Below are 8,370 nucleotides of genomic sequence, written 5' to 3'. Positions count from 1 at the left end.
AGTCAATGGTGGTCAATCTGTTGAAATCAGACCACTACAGTTTAGCCACCATGCTTGATACTAGGTTTAAAGCCTACGTGGTGCCTCTCTTTCTGGCCTACACAAGCCTGTAGAGGTACAAACACCTGCTGGTGAAAGCACTGTCAGCTGAAGTGAAACATGACATAACAACAGCTCCTTCTTCATTTTCTCCCACAACTGAGGCTGCCAGGACACAACTTAGGTATTCTAAGCAACCCGCTGGCGGTGATGCAGGGCAGGCAGGACCAAGCTTGGACATCTGGTCCAGACTGAAGGACCTGGCAATAATTTCTGACATGTCTACTGTCACTGCATATGATACTGTCACCATTGATAGAATGGTGGAGAATTACATCGGTGACAGCATCCAAGTAGGCATGTCAGACAGTCCATACCTGTACTGGCAGGATGGCAGGAAATAGAGGCAATTTGGAGGCCCCTGTACAAACTGTCTTTATTTTACCTAAGTTGCCCCCCCTCCAGTGTGTACTCCAAAAGAGTGTTTAGTGCAGCCGGGAACTTTGTCAGTTAAAGTCATAGGAGGTTGCTTCCACAAAATGTGGAGAAGATGATGTTCATCAAAATTAATTATCAATTATTCCAGGGAGACCAGCCTCCAGAAAGCACAGAGGGACCTGTGGTGGTGGATTCAAGCGGGGATGAATTATTACTCTGTGAGGATGAGGATGTACATAACACTGAAGAGGGTGAGGAATCAGTGGATGAGGACGACATCTTGCCTCCGTAGAGCCAGTTTGTGCAGGGACAGATTAATTGCCAGCTTGTTTTGTGGGGGCCCAATTGAACCAATTATTTCAGCCACAGTCATGTGGCAGACCCTGGCGCTGAAATGATTGGTTTGTTAAAGTGTGCATGTCCTGTTTATTCAACATAAGGGTGGGTGGGAGGGCCCAAGGACAATTCCATCTTGCACCACTTTTTTTTTTCTTTACATTATGTACTGTTTAGGGCCTAGTTTTTCAAACTGCCATCCTGTCTGTCACTGCAGTGTCACTACTAGATGGGCCACGTGTTTGTGCTGCCCACTTGTGTTGCTTAGCATAGTCATCCAGCTACCTTGGTGCAAACTTTTGGCGTAAAAACAATATTGTGAGGTGTGAGGTGTTCAGAATAGGTGTTCAGAATAGACTTTAAATTAGTGGAAATTAATGTTACTGAGGTTAATAATAGCATATGAACAGAAAAACTATCAAATTCTGTGATTTTAGCTGTTTTTATGCTTTTTTCCCAAAAAATACAGATCCAAAACACAAAAACCAGAACCCAAAACACGGAAGGGTGGTTTTGGCAAAACCAATCCAGATCCAAAACACGAAGAAAGAGCCAGATCCAAAACCAAAACTCAAAACACGAAAAATGGCCGATGCACACCCCTATATATATCTTCCTGATAAGGTCATCCTCTATTTTCAGAGGAGAGAGAATAGAAAATCCTGATAGTAAGATATGAAAATAAGAGAGAAATCCTAGGCAATATCAAAGCACATCACTGCAAGCTCTGGAGACATAATGATACAACACATGAATCTCAGAATATCACCAATGTTTGAAAGAGGAACAATTTTAGATGGTATAAATAGTTTGGGGCACAGGGGAAAAGGATTAATCTAGACATTTGAAGGTTAATCACAGGTAACTAATACATGTAGCCTGTAATACATGTTTAACCATTAGTCAGTTATGGAGTTGCAGCTATAAAATTATGCCAAAATGATCAGATTTATGTGTAGCCAAAACCATGGGAACAATGGTCTTTTTTTGTAACTATAAAAGTGTGCTGGTGCTGCGCTCTGGGTAGGGGTGTGCTGTGAGCCCATTAACCTGGCACAAAGCAGTGTGATCGCTCACCCCACAGGCATAGTAGACTGCTCTTGGCAGCTGCCTAGCAGCCAAGAGCAGTCTCCTACTGCAGCCCAGGACACTCTGTGTGCTGGGCTGCGGTGAGGAAGGGAGTGTTGCTCTGGGCCCCTCTAGCAAGTTTGGGCCCAGGTAAATAGTACCCAATCCTCCCGTCTCAGCGCCCCTGACTGTACAGCTGGGCTTAGGCTTACATATGGATGCAACACTCTTCTTTTACTAGGGCAATACGCGGCATAGCTATAAATAGTAGTGACAAAGTGGGTCACTCCTTGCAACCAGGAAGGAACCACAAGCTTACCTCAAGACTGACAAGGTGGTACCTGGCTCTCCAGCATTTATCTATTGAAGTCCAGCACAGACTGGGACATCTATATATGAGTGTAGATTTTTTATCCCAAACTGAGCTGGAGAGTCAGGCTTCCACTGCAAGCTATTTAGGTTTGCCCTTTAACGGAGGAGGTATGTGACAGAGTGGGTCTCTCCTACATTCTAAGAAAGGGTTAACCTATCTGTAGCCAGGGAGAAACCACACTCTTACCTCAGTTAAGACCAGCTAAGGTATAAAAACCTGGTAAGTTTAGTTAGTCAGTGGAAATTTGAGGGAGAGGTTGCACCTTCAGCAGCTCTCTCTATGCTGGACAATTTGAACCATGACTGGGCTGGGAATACTCTGCTCATTTGAACTGCTGTCTCATGTAAGCTTAATAATTGTTCCTAAACTGTGTTTGCCTTATATAAGAAGCCATTACACTGGCTCTACCTTTTCACACCTGGAATAAAAAGTTTCCAATTGGTCATCTGAACTTACCCGCTACACTAGTAAACTACTATGGTTCCTAAAATTAGCTAAGGCACTACTATGGTGCATAAATTTAAACAACTGTTATGGAGAGACACATTTATTACATAAACACAAATAAAAGTGTTAATAGCTGTATCTGAAAAAACAAGATAAGTGAAATTTTCAATTAATCTTTATAGAATTTAAATATTATAATTTTATCTATTTATAAAATACTAATAAAATGACATAACTATTAAAAACTGCACAAACTCAACTTTAGAAACCCTTATAGTAACAAGCCAAATTAACCGTAATTGAATTGTTAATAAAAGATACAAAGTAAAGTAATTCAGGGAAATAGGATGTTGACGCTTTCAGTTTGTACAGTGTCTCACTGGTCTCTCTATAAAGGAACCATCAGTAGTCTTCCATCACTGCAGGTTCACAGCCTTCTTGGTAGCGATGCTCCATTGTTAGAATGCCTTGGTGATAACGTTCCCCCTGTTCATCAATTAAACTACCCAGGTTTTCATGGAAAAAGTCTATATGGGAATGTAAAAAGTGAATTTTAAGTGACATTCTACATCCCATATTCTTATAGTTGGCCAATAGTTCATTCACGATGAACACATAGTTGGGTTCTTTTCTTTTCCCTAAGATTCCATGCACAGCATCCTTGAAGGAGGACCAAGCAGTAGACTAAATTCCCATCACTTTATCATTACTTATTTCATCTGTAAGCAGTTTCCTTATTTGAAGGCAACAAACATGGATTCTTTTAGCTTTGCAAACTTTTACTTTAGATAACTAAAAAGTCTGGCCTTCATTTAGTGACTCTGCTGTCCCATAAACATAGAAAACAGCAGTACTTTGTGAATCCACCTTGCAAACCTAACAGCAGTGCAACTACCTTTAAGTCACAATACAGATTCCCTCCATGATCCTTATACTTGATTCCCTCCAACAACACAGCCATACTTTCATAACTTTCTTTCATGTCCACTGTATAAGATAAAGGCACTAAAGGGAGTTTATTACTATTATGGAGTAACACTGCTTTCAAACTACTCTTTGAGGAATCAATAAACAGTCAACACTCACTAGTATTCTAGTATTGATTATGAAACCATTAACATCAGTACAAACAGAATTTTTTTCTTTTAAAAAAAAATGTAGTAAGTTTTTTTTTCTTGTTATAAAAATTGAAATTGCTGTACCCTGCATAAGTAGGTTCCACTGTTGCAGCTTAGAACCCAAAGTTTGGCTTGCTGTTCTGACAGTTTCAAATCATGAACCAAATAATTTAATTCTTCCTTTTCTAGGATGGGAGGTGATTTTGGAGTTTTGGAGTGATACTTCTCTGTAATTTCTGTATCTTCTGACTCACTACAGGAACAAGCAGCATGTCTCCATGAGACACAGGTTTTAGCACTAAATATACTTTATTTTATAGCGTGCTTAGTTCTACTGTAATGCATACTGTATACCATACCATTGGGATAGCAATTAGTATCATAAGGTGATTTTCTCTCAATCATTCTGTGAGATTAGCTGCACAGGTTATACAAGAAATATGGGATGCCTATATTTTATTTTGGTCACCAAGAGCACAGACAAAGTACATTTTATAAGACTTCTTTATCAGGGCACTCATAGGCATTCTTTGAATTTTTGGAATGAACTTACCACATACATAATAAAGTTTTTAGAATGGTTTACACACTCACAAGTTTTATATGCTGCCATTACAACACAAGAAAAGAGTACCACTGATTTAAAATTGAAACTTTAATAAAAAAGGTTAACTTGCCACTTGCACTGTTCACTGTCGGTGGTGTAATGGCCACATATCTCCAAATGGTTATCAACCATCAGTCAGAGTGCTAGGGCACAGAGACAGAGGCTCTGTCATAAAGCAGCCCAGTTGATGGTCATGGTACAGTCTTGCACGATGACTGGGAGCTGGGACAAGAGCCAGCAAGCAACAATGCATCCAGCACTAAGATGAGGGTTCTGTCCTAGGACCAGCACATGGAAAAGAATGAAGAAGTTGAGGAAGGCACAAGGATGGCTCTACCATTTGGCAGCTTTAGACAGCTGCCTGTGGTGCCTGGATCTGGGAGGCACCACAGAGTCTGCCTATCATAATATTAAAGATGTCTAAGAAAGTGACATTCTTATTTTAACAAATTCAGTTGGAAACTGTGGAACTTTTAAGACAGCTCTTCCTCACTTTCAACTGCAGGGCTGGAAAGTGGGTATTGTGGCTGTTTTGAAAAGTGGATCAGTAGGCTGAAGTTTTGCCTATGGTGCTGAGAAACCTTGCACTGACTGTGGGAGGGCAATTTTAATGACATAGAGGATGGGGAGTCTGGGCAGAATGCATAGCCCATCACGCAGTCAGAAGGGAGTGAGATGTAGTAAAGAGACCAGCAGCTGTCGGTCTCTATGCTGACACTGAAATCCGGACAAGGAAGTTAAGATAGGTGTCAAAATACAGGCGCCGGTCTTATTCTCGATGCTGGAATCCAGGAAGATGCATGCCTGACCAAGGTAAGTCCTAGGTGCCCATACTCTTAGCCACAGGTGGAGGGTTAGGTTTATGGCAGTTAGCGGAGTTAGCATTAGCATTTTGGGGGAGGTTAGGGTAAGGCATCCATAGGGGGGAGGGTTAGGGTCAACCACCATGGGTTTTTAGGCAATAAGGGGGGAGGGTCAGGTTTATGCATGAAGGAGGAAGACTTAGGTTCAGGAACAAATGGGGAGGGTTAGGTTTAGGGTGTTGGGTGGGAAGGGTTATGGTTAGTCTACAAGAATGGTGGGTTAGGGTTACAGGGAGGATAATAATACTTACCCAACCCCTGTTTGGAGGTATTCCAACTATCAGGATGCTGCTGTCAGTATTGTGACAGGAGGCATCCCGATAGCCAGCATTATATACCCATTCCTGCCAAGCACATACTGTGATTAAATACTTTAATTTTCAAATTTTAATTTTCAAAATATATCAAGAACCTTAAGTGATAAAAAATTTCTAATAGTATGTTTGGATTCGATGCACACAATTACATTACAGATTTCTATTTATATTAGGGATGTGCAGGCTCGGATTAGTTCAGATTTTCCAACCAAATTCGCATTTTTCACATTAAAAATTGGGTCTCAGAAAGATGCAAAACGTAATCTTTCATGGACAGACATCATCTTTCATGGACTTTTGTCCAGGAATGATTATGTTACATGTCTTGACAAAGAGACACATTGGTCCCGAAACATTGGTGTCATATGGGTTCCATGTGAATGCAGTTTTTTTTACTTTTTGCACAAGTCTCCGAGTGCCGCTGTTTATTCGGTCGTACAACTATATTTATATATATATATATATATATATATATATATATATATCATGTCAGATGCAAATGGCTGTTGAGTAGTGTAGTAAATTATTAATTGTTATATGTGTTTTGGATATTTAATCACACTTTGCTCTCTAATTTTATTTGCTGTAATTTACTATTTTGGGGCTTTCGGATTTTATTAAATAGTGACATCCCGACATAAATTTCTATTGCTAACATGTGGAATTCACCATTATGATTATACAGATTATAATATACAGATTATAAAACTTACTGTAAAACCACCATGTTGGAGAATAGTCACTAACTGATTTGAAAATGTAACAGCCAAATTCACAAGCATTATTTTCAAGTTATCTTTAAAAGCAAATTCATAAATGTATTTTCTAGCAGTCTTAAAAGCTCTAGCATTTTTAAAATGTGTTCTAAAAACTGATCTACATGACACCATGTTCACAAATATTGAGATACATTTTGACAAGATTTTTCAAATTTTGACAGTAATAGTCTTAAAAGTGTTGTTAGACATGTTGAATATTGATTTAAAAAAGTGGGAATACAAAAAATTTGTGTTTTTGAGCTAACTCCATTTTTGAGAGTTTGGGGTGAATTTACTAAAGTGAGAGTTTTTAGAAGTGAGTTTTAAAAGTGATGTTGCCCATAGAAAACCAATCAGATTCTAGCTATTATCTTCTAGAAGGTGCTAGTTAAATGTTAAGTAGAACCTGATTGGTTGCTATGGGCAACATAACTTTTAAAACTCACTTCTAAACACTCTCACTTTAGTAAATTTACCCCTTTGACTCTTTGGGGTATATTTACTAAAGTGCTTATTTTAGAATTGGAAATGTTGCCTATAACAACCAATCAGATTGTACATAACATGAATCTAGCACCTTTTAGAGGATAATAGCTAGAATCTGATTTGTTGCCATCAGCAACATCTCCACTTCTAAAAATCCACACTTTAGTAAATATACCCCTTTGTCTATTAATAAGTGTTACACCTGTGTTATGACAGTTATATCAGACTGCAATTTCAGTATGTTTATAGCAAAACGCAAGACACTTAATACTTTATACTGTACTGGTATAGCATCAAAAGGTGATGTTAACCATATTTACCATAATTACCTCAATAGTCTCCTTATTTAGCTCGTCAATTAGCTCCGCAGGAAAACTGAAAAATTATATTGTTAAAATACAGAAAAATAATATAATCTAGAAAATTTTAAATGTGATTCATGTATTTTTTAGTTTATTAACTGCTACAAAACTACAATATTCCAATACATTGAGTCAGAGAAGAGGAGGAACTGTGACCAGTGCTGTGTGTGTGGCCAGTGTCACATGGGCATGTAGCCTTCTACACTATTAGGGGTATTCAATATGGGAGCGATAATATCGTTTTTTGCGTTAATATCGCACTTTTTATCTTTTTTGCGTTAATATCACTGGTTTTAGTTTTACACCGTATTCAATTTCAAAGACTTATCGCAGTTTTGAAAAGTCTTTGCTAAAAAAACGGGGATAAGTTTTCACCATTAAATAGATGTCGAAAAAAAGTGCAGAATTGGGGTTTAGGGTACAGGCTTAAAAAAAATAGCCTGCACCCCTGAGAATGACATTTAAAAACGAACTGTGTCAAAAAAAGTAAAAAAAAAAAATAGGGACACCCCAAAAAATGAAGTTAAAAATTGGGGTGAAAAAAAAAATGGGAAAAAATTGTTTAAGTATAGGGAAATAGGTTCAGGGCTATTCTGCAAGTATGCGGCAGGTGTTTTCTAGAATAGAATTATAGCGGCTGGTGCACAGATGCAGAATTTAAAAAAAATTACTTTAGGGACATCAAAATATGCTAGTACCCATTTTCATGTACCCCAAATTTGATGGGACCACTTAACAAAACAAAAAAAATAACCTAAGTGCTCTTCTGCATCACTTCTTCAATGTCGGGAAAAAAACACCTGCTGCGGCTATTTAAATTCCCGACTTTCAATTAAAGGCTAAAACGGGGGTACTCATAGTGTTCCCCCATGTGTTTACAACTTTAGGGGGGTCTTACAATTATTTTAAGGAAAAATTCATAACTTTACGCAAATCCAACTTCGGAGTTTCCCGTTTTCGTTAATTTTATTTTGAATACGGGGATAAGCGGGAGCGCGCACCATACCTTTACACAGAAAAAAACTCAGATATGAAACGTTAACTTCGCCAGGGAAGTTAACCTTTCATATTGAATACCCCTCTATGAACCCCAATGTCTTCCCAAACTAGTAAACATAGAAAATTTGCTTCATTTTGTGAGAAAAATATAAATTAGAT

The sequence above is a fragment of the Taudactylus pleione genome, unplaced genomic scaffold (assembly GCF_031769625.1).
Source record: "Taudactylus pleione unplaced genomic scaffold, aTauple2 ptg000564l, whole genome shotgun sequence".
Classification (NCBI taxonomy): Eukaryota; Metazoa; Chordata; class Amphibia; order Anura; family Myobatrachidae; genus Taudactylus; species Taudactylus pleione.
The sequence above is the reverse complement of the archived record's forward strand: the minus strand, read 5'-3'. Positions refer to the sequence as shown.